The 19,230-nt window shown below is 40.7% G+C and overlaps 1 long non-coding RNA gene across 1 annotated transcript; it reads right to left on the bottom strand.

Moving 5' to 3' along the window:
* Positions 1-6,947: 6,947 nt before the first annotated feature.
* Positions 6,948-18,402, bottom strand: LOC143896511 (uncharacterized). Its single transcript, XR_013256679.1, has 3 exons — positions 18,263-18,402; positions 16,112-17,359; positions 6,948-7,882 (listed from the first exon to the last, which is right to left on the bottom strand). It is a non-coding gene; the product is annotated as an uncharacterized LOC143896511 (long non-coding RNA).
* Between the last annotated feature and the right edge of the window lie 828 nt (positions 18,403-19,230).

Genomic DNA, 19,230 nt, shown 5'->3' with positions numbered 1-19,230 from the left:
TGGACATCGAATTCAAGGTATTAATACACGTAGACACCGAAAACTACGGAGCGCACTATGTGGACCTCGTCATCGGCAACCTGGGACACCTAGACATCGAATTCAACGTACGATTACACCTGGACACCGAAAACTACGAAGCGCACTGTGTGGACCTCGTCATCGGCAACCTGGGACACGTGGTCATCGAATTCAACGTATTATTACACCTGGACACCGAAAACTATGAAGCGCACTATCTGGATCTCGTCATCGGCAACCTGGGACACGTGAACATCAAATTCGAGGTATTATTACACCTAGACACCGAAAACTACGGAGCGCAATATCTGGACCTCGTCATCGGCAACCTGGGACACGTGGACACCGAAAACTACGGAGCGCACTATGTAGACCTTGTCATCGGCAACCTGGGATACCTAGACATCGAATTCAACGTACGATTACACCTGGACACCGAAAACTATGAAGCGCATTATCTGGATCCCGTCATCGGCTACCTGGGACTCGTGGACATCGAATTCAAGATATTAATACACGTAGACACCAAAAACTACGGAGCGCACTATGTGGACCTCGTCATCGGCAACCTGGGACACGTAGACATCGCATTCAACGTACGATTACACCTGGACACCGAAAACTATGAAGCGCATTATCTGGATCCCGTCATCGGCAACCTGGGACACGTGGACATCGAATTCAAGATATTAATACACGTAGACACCAAAAACTACGGAGCGCACTATGTGGACCTCGTCATCGGCAACCTGGGACACGTAGACATCGCATTCAACGTATTATTACACCTGGACACCGAAAACTACGAAGCGCACTGTGTGGACCTCGTCATCGGCAACCTGGGACACGTGGACATCGAATTCAACGTATTATTACACCTGGACACCGAAAACTATGAAGCGCACTGTGTGGACCTCGTCATCGGCAACCTGGGACACGTGGACATCGAATTCAAGGTATTAATACACGTAGACACCGAAAACTACGGAGCGCACTATGTGGACCTCGTCATCGGCAACCTGGGACACCTAGACATCGAATTCAACGTACGATTACACCTGGACACCGAAAACTACGAAGCGCACTGTGTGGACCTCGTCATCGGCAACCTGGGACACGTGGACATCGAATTCAACGTATTATTACACCTGGACACCGAAAACTACGAAGCGCACTATGTGGACCTTGTCATCGGCAACCTGGGACACCTAGACATCGCATTCAACGTACGATTACACCTGGACACCGAAAACTATGAAGCGCATTATCTGGATCCCGTCATCGGCAACCTGGGACACGTGGACATCGAATTCAAGATATTAATACACGTAGACACCAAAAACTACGGAGCGCACTATGTGGACCTCGTCATCGGCAACCTGGGACACGTAGACATTGAATTCAACGTATTATTACACCTGGACACCGAAATCTATGAAGCGCATTATCTGGATCCCGTCATCGGCAACCTGGGACACGTGGACATCGAATTCAAGATATTAATACACGTAGACACCAAAAACTACGGAGCGCACTATGTGGACCTCGTCATCGGCAACCTGGGACACGTAGACATCGAATTCAACGTATTATTACACCTGGACACCGAAAACTATAAATCGCACTATCTGGACCTTGTCATCGGCAACCTGGGATACATAGACATCAAATTCAAGCTTGATTCATAAGAATCGACTTAAAAATTCCCTAGCGGCACTTTCTGCCAAGCATAGAGAACCTACTTTTCCGTTGACTCAATATTTATTATATATATACCTAATTTTTTTACTTAAATAGAAATCTTCCTCCTGACCGATAAGTTTATCGACCTAATTTTGAAATACGCGCGCGATATCGAAACTGGCGATACCTGCGCCGCCAGCGGCGAAAAAGTGAAAGTGACGTTTCTCTGATAGATCGCGGCGTTAGGAGGAGGAGGAGGAGGAGTATCTTAAAAATAAATTTTCACATTTGGACTTTGCGTCGCCATATCTCCGCTTGTAAGGCACGTAGCGGAATATTATGAGAGAAACCCCCCCCTAATTGGACCCCAAGCTATCGATCAAGCCTACTTAGAACTTGATCCATTCACTCGTTATCGAGATCTCAACATCTCGGGTACTCGCAACCCGTCGCGTCGCGTAAAAGAGTCACGGTCGGTCTCGCTCCGCGTGTACTTGGCGCGAGACACTACCGTGTCTCTTGATACATATATATGAGCAAAAACACATCAAACGGGACAAAATAAATACAAAATTTTGTGTCAAACTCCGATTTTGTCACTAAATTTTCTACACGTTTTATGCAACCAAAAAACAAACGTCAATTTTTTTTTAGATTTTTAAAACCAGTATTTTCAAAGTTATTAAAGATCAAAAATTTCACCAAATCGCTGAAAATTGCACAAACACTCTCATTAAAATATCAATATCTCCGGTTTTTTATGCTACTTATAGACTTCGGCATGGGCTCATTTTGAAACTCTCGAACGTCGCTTCAATTTCGTGTAATTGAATTTTAACAAGAAAAATTTTGGTTAATTATAAACAATTAAATTTTCAAAGGTAATTTTTTATAACTTACCATCATTGTAGAATGTTGAAAAAAATACGAGTTTGTTCGTTAGTTAATTCTCTACAAAACTGGTAAGTTTCAAAATGGAGAACAAATGAACACTATGCGAAAAAAACAAGTAACCACGCTGCTGTTCTGGCGCGCTTATAAAACTTGCGTGCAGAAAAGGAATTGTGTTCGGGATTGAACAGGGCAACAGGGTAATTCAACAAAACCTCTACAAGTATTTGAAAAAACAAAATAAGTATTTTATTTACGAACTACAGCAACCTGCTCTTGCGTTCCTGTCGAGAATTGTTTTACCATCAATTCACTTTTTGATCTTGGTAAAAAAAATGCAACGTGAGCAAAAATTCCACGTTTTTTTATTTTATTTATAAAATAAAAAGACGTGTGAAATTTATATTTTATTTATAGTATTTTATTTATAAAAATATTTTAATAAAATACTTATTTAGAAACACCATCAACATCGACGTGGAATTTTTCACCAACGAGCAATATCGAGCTGAAACTATCAAACTGCAAGCTCGTTTTGATCAGGCCAAGCCCGTGCGTGGGACACTCACGTTGCATATTCTTTTATTTTACCAATATCAAAAAGTGAACTGATTGTAAACGCAAGAGCAGGTTATTGCTGTAGTTCGTAAATAAAATACTTATTTGGTTTTCTCAAGTACTTGTAGAGGTGTTGTTGAATTACCCTGTTCAATCCCGAACACAATTCCTTTCCTGCACGCAAGTTTTATGAGCGCGCCAGGACAGCAGCGTGGTTACCTTTTTTCGCATAGTGTCCATTTGTTCTCCATTCTGAAACTTACCAGTTTTATAGAGAATTAACTAACGAACAAACTCGTATTTTTTTCAACATTTTACAGTGGTGGTAAGCTATAAAAAATTACCTTTGAAAATTTAATTGTTTATAACAATTAACCAAAATTTTTCTTGTTAAAATTCAATTACACGAAATTGAAGCGACGTTCGAGAGCTTCAAAATAAGCCCATGCCGAAGTCTGTAAGTAGCATAAAACCGGAGATATTCAGTTTTTAATAAGAGTGTTTGGCCAATTTTCAGCGATTTGATGCAATTTTCGATCTTCAATAACTTTAAAAATACCGTTTTTACAAATCTAAAAAAAATACAGCGCTTTTATTGGGAAGTGTAGAACTTATTAAAAAATTATTATCCAGTATTTCAAACATCATCTTTCGAAGGTGTCCCGCTTGACGTGTTTTTGCTCATATATATAAATATATATATATATATATATATATATATATATATATATATATATATATATATATACAGGGTGTCAAAAATAAAAGTAACCACTCGAATAGGGGGGGTAGATTGGGTCAAACTGAAAAGAAAAGTCTCGTACCATTTTGCAAAATTCGCAATAGTTAACGAGTTATTAAATAAAACGTCTGAGCGAATGCGCGCACAAGGAGCGATAGAGGCGGGCCTCGGCGGCTGGCTGGGCTGGCACGGTGCCCGGCGCGCGGCGAGCGGTGGGGGTCGAGTGACGAGCGGCGAGCGGGGCGCGGCGCGGCGCGGCGAACGTCGAGCGACAGATGTTATACACTACGACGAAAAAGTATTAGAGCCAGCCCATACTAAACTTACGATAATTCCTTCGCGTAAACGGGATTTTCCTTCGCGTAAACGAGATTTTGTAGTAACTTACAATAATTTACTCCGCGTAAACGAGTGAATTATCGTAAGTTACTACAGAAGTAACGCGCTCGCGTAAACGTAGTAACAGTAGGTAGCACACGTATTGGCTATTGCATAGGCATTGCCGTAACGTCTTACGCCTTAGATAATATTAATTAGTTTAGCTTGAATTATGTGTAATAAAAACATTTAATTTTAGTAAATTTAATTATTTTGCATGTCAAAGTTTACGAGGTTTACCACAAGCCTTACTTTAACTTTTGTTTATGTTATAATAACTTTAATGGTGCGTGTCCACCTGCGAGTAAAACTCTCGAGAGTAGCTCTCGAGATTGATTCTCGCAAATGGACATATTCCTAAAGATATAACGGAGAATGAATCGCAGCTCTCGGCGAGCGAACTTTTCAAGACCTACTCGCAAATCGACACGACGTTATTTTACTCTCGGAGATCAGCTCGCCAAGCTCGAACGCTGTTCGTATTTTGAGAGCTACATGATGACACAAAGGAACTTATTGAATAATGCGGAAATCATGAACCATTGTAGAATACTACTGTGACAGAAATAAAAGTTTTTTTAATTTATATGTTTTGCGAATAAAGTGCGAAAAATTCATAATTTAAAGAATTAGATAAGAATATTTCTAATACATTCTCTGCTTATTACATGGTCAATAATTAGTAACACTTTAGTTTTACATACTTTGCACGTTTTAGTTACAGCGTTGAAATTAAATACATTTTTACAACGCAAATTAAGTACATAAAAAAAAAATTATTTAATATTTACATGTGAAAAAATCTAACATCAAGATATTTCGCAAACAGAAAACTAAATAATAATATCGCACTATGTATTCCACTTCACAATTTGTAAGTCTGTAGAAATTTTTAATTGTTGGGAATCTTCAATCTTAAGCTCTCTAATTTAGAGCAGATCCGACACCTGCGATCAATCCATTGCTTGACCCAGAAAATCTTTTTGTTGTTATTTAACAACCTTTTTCTTTTTAAAATAATGCTAGCCACTATAGTAGCCGCAAGTCTCTTCGTTTACGAGACATTATAATGTCACCACTCTCAGAGATCGACTAAAAAAGTACGTAAGTGGACACAGTTTTGAGAGAACTGTCCGAAAGAATACTCTCTGGATTCTCACGAGATGCTCGCAAGAGTACAATGTTAGAAAAATTACTCTAAAATGGACAGTGTCAGAATAACTCGAGAGCTACTTTGGAGAGTTTTACTCGCAGGTGGACACGCGCCTTAAAACTCTCGAGAATATCTCTCGAGAGTTATTCTGACACTGTCCATTTGAGAGTAATTTTTCTGACATTGTATTCTCGCGAGCATCTCGCGAGAATCCGAAGAGTATTTTTTCGGAGAGTTCTCTCAAAACCGTATCCACTTACGTATTTTTTTAGTTGATGTCTGAGAGTGGTTACATCATAATGTCGCGTAAACGAAAAAACTTGCGGCTGCTATAGTGACTAGCATTATTTTAAAAAGGAAAAGGGCGATCATGGCGCAGAAAGATATGCGCTGCTCTAACGAGCTGAAGATCCGAGTTCAAATCCGACCGAAAATTGTCCGTTTTTATTTGATCGCCACCTCTCGGAAGGGTTAATGGCAACCCGCCGAGAGTGTATCTCTAAGAAAGCAGAAGGGAGGCCTCGGATTTTATACAGGCCGAACTTCAGGAGGCTATGGCTTGAACTTGAGCTATAGTGCCGTTGAAACAACAAAAAGACCTTCTGGGTCAAGCAATGGATTGATCGCAGGTGTACATTCGGTGCTGGATCTGCTTTAATTAGAGAGCTTGAGATTGAAGACTCCTAACAATAAAAAGTTTCTGCAGACTTACAAGTTGTGAAGTGTAATACATAGTGCGATATTATTATTTAGTTTTCAGTTTGCGAAATACCTTGATGTTAGATTTTTACATGTAAATATTTAATAATTTTTTTTTTAATGTACTTAATTTGCGATGTAAAAAATGTATTTAATTTCAACGTTGTAACTAAAACGTGCAAAGTATGTAAAACTAAAGTGTTACTAATTATTGACCATGTAATAAGCAGAGAATGTATTAAAAATATTCTTATCTAATTCTTTAAATTATGAATTTTTCGCACTTTATTCGCAAAACATATAAATTAAAAAAACTTTTATTTCTGTCACAGTAGTATTCTACAATGGTTCATGATTTCCGCATTATTCAATAAGTTCCTTTGTGTCATCATGTAGCTCTCAAAATACGAACAGCGTTCGAGCTTGGCGAGCTGATCTCCGAGAGTAAAATAACGTCGTGTCGATTTGCGAATAGGTCTTGAAAAGTTCGCTCGCCGAGAGCTGCGATTCATTCTCCGTTATAGGTACTCTTTAGGAATATGTCTATTTGCGAGAATCAATCTCGAGAGCTACTCTCGAGAGTTTTACTCGCAGGTGGACACGCACCATTAAAGTTATTATAACATAAACAAAAGTTAAAGTAAGGCTTGTGGTAAACCTCGTAAACTTTGACATGCAAAATAATTAAATTTACTAAAATTAAATGTTTTTATTACACATAATACAAGCTAAACTAATTAATATTATCTGAGGCGTAAGACGTTACGGCAAAGCCTATGCAATAGCCAATACGTGTGCTACCTACTGTTACTACGTTTACGCGAGCGCGTTACTTCTGTAGTAACTTACGATAATTCACTCGTTTACGCGGAGTAAATTATTGTAAGTTACTACAAAATCCCGTTTACGCGAAGGAAAATCCCATTTACGCGAAGGAATTATCTTAAGTTTAGTATGGGCTGGCTCTAATACTTTTTCGTCGCAGTGTATAACATCTGTCGCTCGACGTTCGCCGCGCCGCGCCGCGCCCCGCTCGCCGCTCGTCTCTCGACCCCCACCGCTCGCCGCGCGCCGGGCACCGTGCCAGCCCAGCCAGCCGCCGAGGCCCGCCTCTATCGCTCCTTGTGCGCGCATTCGCTCAGACGTTTTATTTAAAAACTCGTTAACTATTGCGAATTTTGCAAAATGGTACGAGACTTTTCTTTTCAGTTTGACCCAATCTACCTCCTCTATTCGAGTGGTTACTTTTATTTTTGATATGTATATATACTAGCTGGTTACCCGGGCTTCGCCCCGGAGGACATATGTAATAAGACACGCAAATAGTCTGTTGCATGTCTGTTGGGCAAGTCTGTTGTGTTGCGCTCGCTTCTATTCGTCATATCTCTGCCGTTAGCTGCCTTCGGGCTCTTTTGTTGCAGGTGAGAGCATGTTCAATTGTAGCTCGTCACGAGCTATTCATAATTCTTCAGGTGCTTTCGCCTGATTCTTGGAATTTGCGTGTTGAATGTTTCTCTTGGTTCTAACCTAATTTCCGAGAATCATTCTGGAGGGACACCAACACCTGCTGCGCATGTGCTATCTGATCTGCTCCTTTCTACACCGTTTCTCTGAGGTGTGCGTGTCGTTGGTGTGGTGCTTTGCGATCTGCGATTGCCCTATTCCTGTTGGCTGACCTGCGTGGGATGCTCTATAATCCTGTTGGCTGACCTGCGTGGGATGCGGTTGGCGGTACTGGTGTGATCTGATTGGCGGACCTGTGCGCGATCGATCTTGTGTACCGACACTGACAGTTGAAAATCGGTGAACAAAACTATTGCTGGCTTGGCGGATTTGTTACGCGGAGTGTTAGCGTGTGAGTCATTCGGTTGCCTGGATTGTCTTTGCTAATATCTGTATGAACCTTATGCATGTTAAATCTTACGTGATTCTTGTGTCGGGCTGAATTGTGTAAAGCTAAATTCACATGCAGCCTACGTGTTTCAAGTGTAGAAAGTCGATTGCTCATCGGTCGATTGAGTGCAGCGGGTGTGATAGAGCGTTTCATCCTGGTTGCATTAGGTCTTATTTAGTGTCAAGATACGCTGACTCATGCTGTATATCTCTATTATCATCACTAGATATACCCCCTCTTACACCTACAACTGATAATACTGCGCGTATATTTGAGTTTGATAATATGGCCTCTTCTGCTGTCTCGCGTACTCAGTCGACCCCACCGCCTGCGACGGATGAACTTTTGTTAAGTTTGTTCGAGCAGATGAAGCTGTCTGACTCAAAGGTCTCTGCGTTTATTGAGAGTCAGCAGCGAACTAATGAGGTAATTAACAGTAAGCTTGATCAGATTAATAGCTTATCCGAGACCGTATCCAATAACACTCAGCGAATTTCTTCCTTGGAACTCGAAAACGCGGCCCTTAAGAGGGAACTGGAAGTGCTAAAAGCGACTCGCTTGGATCGGCAAGATGACAGTGCCAGCGAGATTATCGTGTCTGGGTTGCCGGAACCGCTTTCTGTTGCTCCTTCTGCGGTAGCTCGTAACGTGCTGGTAGCGCTTGGTGCTCCGGATATTTCGCCTCATATTTTAAATGTAAGAGTCGTCCGCAAGTCTCTCCCTGATTCTGCTTCTTTCCACTCAAATGCTACTACTGCCAGTAATTCTCTTTTTATTACTGTGACTTCTAACTCCGTCCGCGACCTAATTATTTCGAAGAAGCGAGCTAAGGGCGTTCTCAGGCAGGAAGAGGTTTGTGGAAATAACTCCAGAAGTATTGTTTATATCAACGAACTATTTTCTAAGGATAGTTACGAACTGTTGCAGCAGACGAAGCGTATGGCTAAGGAGCGGTTATATAATTATGTGTGGGTAAGGCACGGGCGGATTTGCGTGAGACAATCTGATGGCTCGCCTGTTATCAACATCGGTTCGAGTGCTGATCTGGCTCGCCTTGATTGACCGCATCAGATACATCCACCGAGGCGCTCTAGTCATAACGAATCCGAATTTCGAGTTGCTCATTTCAATGCTAACTCTCTTCGTGGTCACATGGAGCTGGTCAGGCTCTACTTTGATTCAAATCCATATCATATTGTCTCGGTATCCGAAACGTGGCTTCACGAAGGTATTTTAGACGAGCTTGTGGCCCTAGATGGCTATTTTATGATCCGCCATGACCGGGTTGGGCGTATGGGAGGGGGCGTAGCCTGTTACATTCATCGCTCACTTAAGGCTAAGCTGGTCGCGTCCTCTGCTGCAACTCATATCAATGCTCCGGAATTCCTTTTGATTGAAATTCGATTGCCATGCGATGAAACAGTCTTATTTGCGTCAATCTATAGGAGACCTAAGTGCTTCCTATTTCATGACTTTGCTCAAGCGCTTACTAATGTCTCCCATCTCTATAAAAATATCATTATAGGTGGCGACTTGAACTGTAATTTACTGGCAAATAGCTTTGAATCTTATTACCTGCGTGATCTTATGTCTAGTCTATCTATGTACATTGTTCAATCCGACGCCACGTATCATACGGCCATCACTGACTCATGGCTCGATGTCCTAGTGGTGGACGATTGCGAGAAAGTCCTAAGATTTTCTAAATCCGAGAGCCCGTTCATTGCGGGACATGATCTCATTGAGTTGTCACTCTCATTGGGCAGGAGAACAGTGGCGGCGCGTACAGTTGTAAGACGTTGCTATCGTGCTATTGATGTGGATGAGTTTCTGGTTCATCTTCAGTCCCTAACTGAGAGTCCTGAGGTCACGGCTTGTGTTAATGCCACTCCTGACCAGTCGTCGTTATCTCAGGTTGATAGATTCTGTTCTGTGCTCTCTGAATCTGTACTTAATACACTTAATGTGTTTGCACCAGAGCGTGTTGTTGTTATCAAAAAGCCCCCTGTGCGGTGGCTTACTGACGATCTCAGGTCTAGGATACGCACTCGAAATCGGATTTACAAGCGCGCTAAGCGGTCAGGTAGCATACTTGGCTATTCTGTATACAGGCAATATTGTAATCAGCTATACATAGATATTAAACGTGCCAAAAGTGAGTTTCAATTTAACTCTCTTAAAACTATTACCGACCCTGCAAAATTGTGAAGAGAGTTGGCACGTCTGGGTCTTGTAAAGTCTTCTTTAGTATCTCCTCTACATTATTTCACACCTAATCAATTGAATGCACACTACGTCTCTATTTCTGATGCTCATTCGCCTTGCTTATATGAGGACTTTATTTCTGCTATTGCTCGTGTCACTTCTCCATCCGAACGTCCTGAGTTTGCTTTTTCTGCGATTACGCCTCTCACGATCTTTCAACTTATTTCTGCAAGACCACTCTATTCCTATGCGACAGGTGTGGATGGTATTCCTCTCTACATATTGCGGTTGGCGTGGCCTGCAATTTTGTCTTGTTTAACTGCTCTTTTTAATTACTCCTTAGAACAGTCATTCTTTCCGTCTCAGTGGAAGAGGGCGCTCATTCGCCCTCTCTTGAAGACTCGCATTACCTCATCCCCATCTGACACGAGACCGATTGCAAACTTGCCTGAGTTGTCTAAATTACTTGAACGTATTGTTGCCTCACAGATTTCTGACTATGTAACTAAGCATAATCTTATCAATACGAGACAGTCAGCTTTTCGTCCGTATCATAACACTCAGTCTGCGCTTTTGCGTGTGTGTGACGATATAAAGAAAGCGATTGACTCTGGACTTGTTACAATCATGATCCTTTTCAATTTCAGCACGGCGTTTGACACAGTACCACATCTCAGACTTCTGATTAAACTCAAAGAATTGGGTTTTTCTCTGACCCCACTCTTATCTGGCTTTACTCATACCTTACCGGTCGCTCTCAGGCTGTCGCTGATGATGAGGGTAACCTTTCCTCTTGGCTTTTTACTCTGTGTGGTGTTCCGCAGGGCTCTGTCCTCGGTCCACCTTTGTTCACTCTTTACATTAATGACATTGGTACAGTCTTGATATATTCCGACTACATGATATTTGCTGACGATGTTCAAATTTATCGTTCATGTGCTCCTTCCGATCTCCTCCACAACCTTAATTTAATCTCCAAAGATGCAAACGCTATTTTCGATTATGCAAATGTCAATGGTTTGAAACTGAACCCTGCAAAATCCAAAGTCATTATTTTTGGCAGTGGAATAAATATCAACAATATTGATCTGAATGCACTACCACCTATTATTGTTAATCACACGCCTTTGCCATATGTAAGTGAGGTGAGAAACCTTGGAGTCTGTTTCGAATCGAATCTCTCTTGGAATAAGCATGTCTCGCATGTCTCGCAGAGAGTTCATCATGCTTTGTATGAATTGAAATTCAGTAAGAATTCTCTTTCCACCAAACTTAGAATCAAGCTGGTAACATCTCTGGTACTACCCCACTTGGACTACTGCTGCCTTGTCTATCATGGCTTGAGCAAGGAACTTAATCTGAAGTTACAGAGACTTGTAAACTGCTATGTATCAGATTTATCTTTGATTTGCGGAAAGACGAGCATATAACGCAATATCGACGACGCCTAGGGTGGCTGTCCGTAGAAAATATAAGATTGTATTTTCTTGGCTGTCAGACGTATCGTATCATCTACATGCATGGGCTCGCCAGCATATCTGAGTGAACTTTTTACCCCACTTAGCCCATCGCTCAGAAGATTCACTCGAATTGCAAATTCTTCTTCGCAAACCTTCCATATCCCAGCTTTCCGAACGGAAATATATAGAAATTCCTTTCAGATATCGGCCATCTATTTTTGGCACTCTCTCCCGGACAATATTACATCAGTTACTACTATTGGAGCTTTTAAGAATCTCCTCCGATCCTACCTGCTGTCATCCGAATTCTCAGACTAAGTTCCTTAGATATTTTAGCGTGTAGTTGTGTATAGAGTACTCGTAGTATTCTTTTCTCCTAGTATTACCTGCGTTCGATTTAGTTGCATTGTGTTTCTTTAATTTTAGTTTGCTTGTAGATTATGTGCTTTTCTAGTATTAAGTTGCGTTTAAAGTTAAGTTGCGTGTCACTGTATCTTTATCTTGTACATTACTATATTTTGCTATCTTTGCCCTTTAGCTATGCTTGGGCATAAATATACTTATCAATCAATCAATCAATCTCTCTCTCTCTCTCTCTCTCTCTCTCTCTCTCTCTCTCTCTCTCTCTCTCTCTCTCTCTCTCTCTCTCTCCCCTATCTCTCTCTCCTTCTCCCTCTCCCTCTCCCTCTCCCTCTCCCTCTCCCTCTCCCACTTTCTCTCCCACTCCTCTCCCTCTCCCTCTCCTCTCCCTTTCCCTCTCCCTCTCCCTCTCCCTCTCCTCTCCCTCTCCCTCTCCCTCTCCCTCTCCCTCTCCCTCTCCCTCTCCCTCTCTCTCTCTCTCTCTGTAAGTACAGCAACGTGCCTTTGTCGTGGGTGCCTTCGGGCCACTTTGTTGCAGGTATAAGCGGGGCTTTTGCTGCTGTCACGCGGCGTACTCATTTATAACGGTACCATCATTCTATTCTCGACAATTGGGTGACAAGTATTCTTGCTAATCTTAACCTAATTTCCGAGAATCATTCCGTGGAAGTCATCGACCTCTGTTGCGCATGTGCCTGCCGTCTGGGCTGCTCTTTTCTGCACCTACTGCCCTTCAGATGTACGCTGCTGTCTTAGTGAGCTCCATTATTGGTTGGCTGTCCTGCATGCCGGCGCTGCCAATATAGTTTCGTGATTTCCATTGGGACATGTGGCTCTCCTGACTGTGAAGTGGGACCTGACAGCGATTGATGCGTGCAGGAGTTGGTGATATAAGCGAGTCTTTTGGCTGGTCACATGCATTATGCCTGCTCTTGTTACGTATTTTGAGTTTTTTGCGTCAACCGTCTGCGAAAACGTTCTTGCTGTGTATGCGCTTACTCCTGCTCCTTCTACACTCTATTGCATGTGGTCGGATGTGTACATGTGACTATCTAACTTATACTATAGGACTCGCACTGAAACTGTGAATTGCGTTTAGTGACATTGTCACTTTCTATATTTACTCATTGACTGTCGACTGCTTTTCTTAGCTGTAATCCATGCAGCGCGCGTGCTCTAAATGCATCAAATGCACCAAAACAATCGTCGGCAATTCAGTATCTTGTCCTGAGTGCGGCAGAGTTTTTCATCCCGGCTGTGTTAAGGCGTATGTTATTACTAAGGCTGCGAGTTCCTGTTGCAAATCGCGATTGACGATGCCTTTAACACCAAGAGATGGTCAGAGTTCACAGCGCTCTGAATTTTTTGGTTCTACTTCGCCTAGTGTCAGTAATGTCAGCGATGTCTTGCTCTCCGGCTCTCAGGATCTAACTCAGTCTCAGTCTAAGACTAATGATCTTTTGTTGAGATTGATTGAACAACTAAGAGTATCCGATGCTAGAATGTCTGCGTTTATTGAGAGTCAACAGCGTACTAACGATGAAATTAACGATAAGCTTAATCAATTAAACCGTATTGCAGATCAGGTCGAGCGTAACTGTCAGCGTATTACTGAATTAGAGCGGGGGAGTGCGGCCCTTGCGCGCGAGGTTAATGAGCTGAAGACAACTCTCTCGGCCCCCTTGGTTCGTGACGAGGATAGTAATAGTAACAAATTAATTATTTCTGGCGTCCCAGCGGCGTTGTCGGTTTCGTCTGACGAATTTGTTAAAAATGTGTTTCGAGCTCTTGACATTCCTAATCTGTTATGTCATGTTCTTGATGTCAGAACTGTTGTTCGCCTCTCCTGGCGGTTGCGGGCAGCAAACCTTTGACCCCTTCAGACACAACTTCGCTTATTGTCACATTAGCCTCGGCGGCTGTTCGTGATATCGTCATTGCAAAAAAGCGATCCAAACGTATTCTTACACAGGAAGAGGTATGCGGCGACAGTTCTGATCGTAAAATATACGTCAACGAGCTCTTATCTAAAGTTGCTTATGATCTCTTGCAGCAGACTAAGCGAACTGCCAAGCAAAAATCTTACAAGTATGTCTGGGTGAGCAGTGGTCGCATTTGTGTCAGGCGAGCTGATGGCGACACAATTGTTCACATCGACAATGCCACTGATCTTGCAAAGCTTATTTGACCCGTCTGGCCTAACTCAGTGATCTCTGTTAATCCTTGTCGATACTCACGCCAGTTTAATGTAGCTCAATTTAATGCTAACTCTCTTCGCGGGCATGTCGATTTTATACGCTTATATTTCCGCACTAACTTCTATCATATTATCTCTATTTCGGAAACGTGGCTAAATACGAATGTTTCTGATCAACTGGTCGCCTTAGATAACTATTTCCTGATTCGTCACGACAGAGTGGGGCGGATTGGCGGAGGGGTGGCATGTTATGTGCATCACTCGCTCAAAGTAAAAATCATCGCTACCTCCTGTAATGCCAGCGTGGGTGCACCTGAGTATCTCATTCTTGAAGTACGTTGCCCTGAGGGCGAATCTGTTTTATTTGCGTCCATTTATAGGCGACCTAAGGGCCTTCTCCTACACGATTTTGTTGAATCACTGACAAGCTATTCGCACCTTTATAAGAATATTATTATAGGCGGAGATCTGAACTGTAATTTGTTGTCAACTTGTTATGAATCGAGATACTTGCGTGAACTTATGTCTGGCTTATCACTGCATATAGTTGACTCTGAACCTATACTTATCATACTGCGACCTCAGATTCATGGCTAGACGTTTTGGTTGTGGATGACATTGACAAGTTGTTATCATTTACTAAATCTCAGAGTCCTTTTATTGCTGGCCATGATCTTATTGAGCTGTCGATGCTTTTCAATTGTGATCCGACACCTGTGCGTTCTATTACTCGACGCAACTTCAGGAGTATTGATAGTTCTGAGTTTGAACAGTATCTTCAATCCATAGCTGATGGTGTGCGGACTGCGATAGGAGATGTGTCTGATACTGATGTTGATGGATTCTGTGGGATTCTGTCTGGTGGATTGCTAGAGGCACTTGACAAATTCGCTCCCAATCGTGCGATTGTGATTAGGAAGCCCCCGGTGAGGTGGCTCACAAATGAAATTATTTCTCGTATTCGTACTCGTAATCGGTTATTCAAACAAGCTAGACGTACTAATAGTTCACTTGGCTACGCCACCTATAAACTTTTTCGTAATCAGCTAAATATTGATATTAAACGAGCCAAAAGTGAATTTCAATTCAATACTCTTAAGAATATTACTGATCCCGCCAAGCTTTGGAAAGAACTAGCTTCACTCGGTCTTGCCAAATCAACTTTGGTTTCTCCATTGCATTTTTTCACTCCCAATCAACTGAATGAATTTTATGTATCAGTGTCTTCGGCTCAGTTACCTTCTACACGTGTTGACGTTGTTACTGCCATTAGCCATGCTGTGCGTCCTTCTCAACATCCTGAATTCTGTTTTTCTACTATAACACCTGATCAAGTCTTTAAGCTTATTTCCACGCGACCTCTCCATTCTTATGCGATTGGGGTAGATGGAATACCACTGTATATATTGCGGATAGCGTGGCCTACAATCTCTTCGTGTCTAACTGCTTTATTCAATCGCTCACTCGAAGCTTCAGTGTATCCGTCTCAATGGAAACGTGCTCTTATTCGCCCTCTTTCCAAGATTCGCATCCCTCTGTCTCCATCCGACACAAGACCCATAGCAAATCTGCCTGAACTGTCTAAACTGCTTGAGAGAATTGTAGCCTCACAAATCTCTGATTATTTAACTAAATATGACCTTATTAATCCAAAACAGTCCGCTTATCGCCCGTGTCATAACACTCAATCTTCACTTCTTCGCGTATGTGATAACATTAAGAAGTCGATCGAAAAAGGATTAGTAACGATTATGGTTCTATTCGACTTTAGTAAAGCGTTTGATACAGTCCCGCATCCTCAACTTTTGATTAAACTTAAGGAGTTAGGTTTTTCTGATTCTGTTCTTTTATGGATTTATTCATATCTTACCGGTCGATCCCAAGCGGTGGTTGATGATGTGGGTAATTTTTCGTCTTGGTTGTCTGTGCTTTGTGGTGTACCTCAGGGTTCAGTACTTGGCCCTCCTTTATTTACCCTTTATATCAATGACATTGGCAGAGTCATAATCTACTCTGAACATATGATATTTGCTGATGACATCCAGATTTATCGCTCATGTCATCTTAAAGATCTACTCCACAATCTTATGTTGATCTCTAGTGATGCTAACGCGATTTTTGATTTTGCAAGGGCGAATGGCTTGAATCTTAATCCCGCCAAATCCAAAGTAATTATTTTCGGCAGCAGGACTAATGTTAGTAATTTAGACCTTGACCTTCTTCCACCGGTAATTGTTAATAATACGCCCTTACCTTATGTAAGTGAAGTTAAGAATTTGGGAGTCTTCTTTGAGTCGAATCTATCGTGGAGAAAACATATTTCACATGTTTCGCAGAGGGTCCATGGAGCGTTATATAAGCTGAAATTCAATATGAATTCTCTTTCCACTGAGCTAAGAATCAAGCTTGTTACAACTCTGGTACTACCTCACATAGACTATTGCTGCCTGGTGTATCATGGTTTGAGTAGTGAATTAAACAGTAAATTACAGAAGCTAGCTAATTGCTGTGTTAGATTTATCTTTAATTTGCGGCGGGATGAACATATTACCCCGTTTAGAAGTCGTCTTGGCTGGCTTTCGGTTGAGAACAGAAGGCTTTATTTCATGGGTTGCCAAATGTATCGGCTTGTCTTCATGAATTCACCGGTATATCTACGTGAACTTTTCACACCTCCTGATCCATTGCTGCGAAGATCTGAACGTCGGCTCACTTCTTCGCATGCCTTTCATATTCCCGCTCATAGGACGGTTACTTATAGGAATTCCTTCCATCTTTCGTCGATTTACTTTTGGCAATCTTTGCCGGATCATGTTACATCGGCGTCGTCATTACCGTCTTTCAAAAGTCTCCTTCGAGCTCATTTATTCTCAGCCGAATTTGAGAGCTAAGTTTTGTTTGTTAGTTGTAGTGAATTTTTATCTTGTGTTTGTCTTTATTCTAGTTCGATAGATTTAAGTTGCGTTTTATATCTCATAGATTTAATAATATACTTATAGATTAAGTTGCGTTTTATACCTTGTATACTACTATAGTTTGCGTCTGTGATGTTGACTGTGACTCACATTATGCCTCAGTTATAGTTTCTCTAAATTCAAGTTGCGTCACATTCAATGTGCTTTTGCTTCCTCATAGAGGAAGCTTTGTAATGGTGAAAAATTTTTTTTTCGAGATTTTGATGGAAATAGGTTTAGAATGTTCTAAAATGTCGAAAAATCATATTAGTAAAAAATGTCCGGAAGTATGTATGTATGTGTGTGTGTGTGTGTGTGTGTACGGATTTTTGTACACGCATCTACTTCTACAATTTTTTAGATACCAGTTTGAATTTTTGCACACAAATAGAGTATTATAGAAAGTATGTCCTCCTCAAATTTTATTGAAATCGGTCTACCGGTATAGATTTTATGCAGATTTTCCTTTTTTTGAAAAATGTGTTTTACGCTGCCGCTTTCTCAATATTTGAGATAGCGATTTATTTTTAATTTTATTATGTTTTCCAGTTTTTTCTACCCCTATATTTCATATATAATTCATTAAAATTTGATTGATCAGATCTCGTATTACACACATTTGAAATTTCGAAGAATTTGTACATACATAGAAGCTTTATAAAACTTGATCTGATCAACCAAATTTTAACCAATTATATATGAAATAGGGGTAGAAAAGACTGGAAAATATAATAGAATTAAAAATAAATTGTTATCTCAAATATTTATAATATCGGGCTGATTTTTTTTATCGATAAAGTATTGTTTTAGTTTTTAAGTGGACAAGTATTTTTAGTATTTTTTAGTGAATGTATATAATTATTTACGCAGTCCCCAAAAGAGTTAAGTGTGAAATCAGAACCTTTGCTAACAAAGCTTCCTCTATGAGGAAGCCAAAACAAATAAATACCGATAATTATACCTCGAATAAAATAAAAACTTGCACACTTAGGAACTATGAGGAAGCAATGTGCAAGTTTCTACTTGCACAATTAAAAACTACGAGGAAACAATGTGCAAGTTTCTACTTGTTTGCTATGTCTTAACACTCATATACTTTGTAATATTAGGATGCTATGTGTATTGTTGCCCTTTAGCATATGCTTGGGCATATAAATATATCAAATCAAATCAAAATCTCTCATCTAAAATGCTGTAAATTGAAAAATACTACTTTCTTATCTACTGAAGTTCAATTCCGTCGTATACAATTCTTTGAGATTCACTCAATTATTTCCTAAAAAATTGGAAATATTTCGTAACCGATTTCCAAAAGATACCGGTTTCCAAAAAAATCGGTAACGAAAAACTATACAGTTTATAGCACTCCCCGGGAAATTTTACCCCTGTTTTGCATACAATTCTTTAAAATTCGATTAATTATTTCCCGAAAAATTCGTCAAACTTTTGATACCGGTTTCCAAAAAAATCGGTAACGAAAAATTATATACTTTATAGCACTTCCCGGAAAATTCAACCCCTACTTTATGTACAATTTTTTGAAATTCAATCAATTATTTCCCGAAAAATTGGAAACATTAAAAAAAACCGGTTTCCAAAAAGATCGGTAACAAAAACTATACACATAATGGCGCTCCCCGTAAAATTCTACCTTTACTTCATATACATTTCTTTAAGATTCGGTCAATAAATTCCCGAAAAATTGAAAAAATTTCCGTACCGGTTTCCAAAAAGATCGGTAACGAAAAATTATACACTGTATAGCACTCCCCGGAAAATTCTACTCCTGTTTGATCGACAATTTTTTGAAATTCGGTGAATTATTTCCCGAAAAATTAATAAAATTAGAAAAATCGGTTTCCAGAAAATCGGTAACAAAAAACTATACACATATAGTGGCACTCCCCGGAAAATTCTACCCCTATTTCATATACTTTTGGTAAAAATTTGGTTCAGGGGTTTGGGCTGGGCGTTGATGAGTCAGTAATGAGTCAGTCAGGACATCTTCCTTTATATATATAGATATATATGTATA

Source organism: Temnothorax americanus, unplaced genomic scaffold, assembly GCF_048541705.1.
Source record: "Temnothorax americanus isolate GAGA-0224 unplaced genomic scaffold, ASM4854170v1 Scaffold188, whole genome shotgun sequence".
In the NCBI taxonomy this organism is placed as follows: Eukaryota; Metazoa; Arthropoda; class Insecta; order Hymenoptera; family Formicidae; genus Temnothorax; species Temnothorax americanus.
This window is presented reverse-complemented; position numbering and strand designations above follow the sequence as displayed.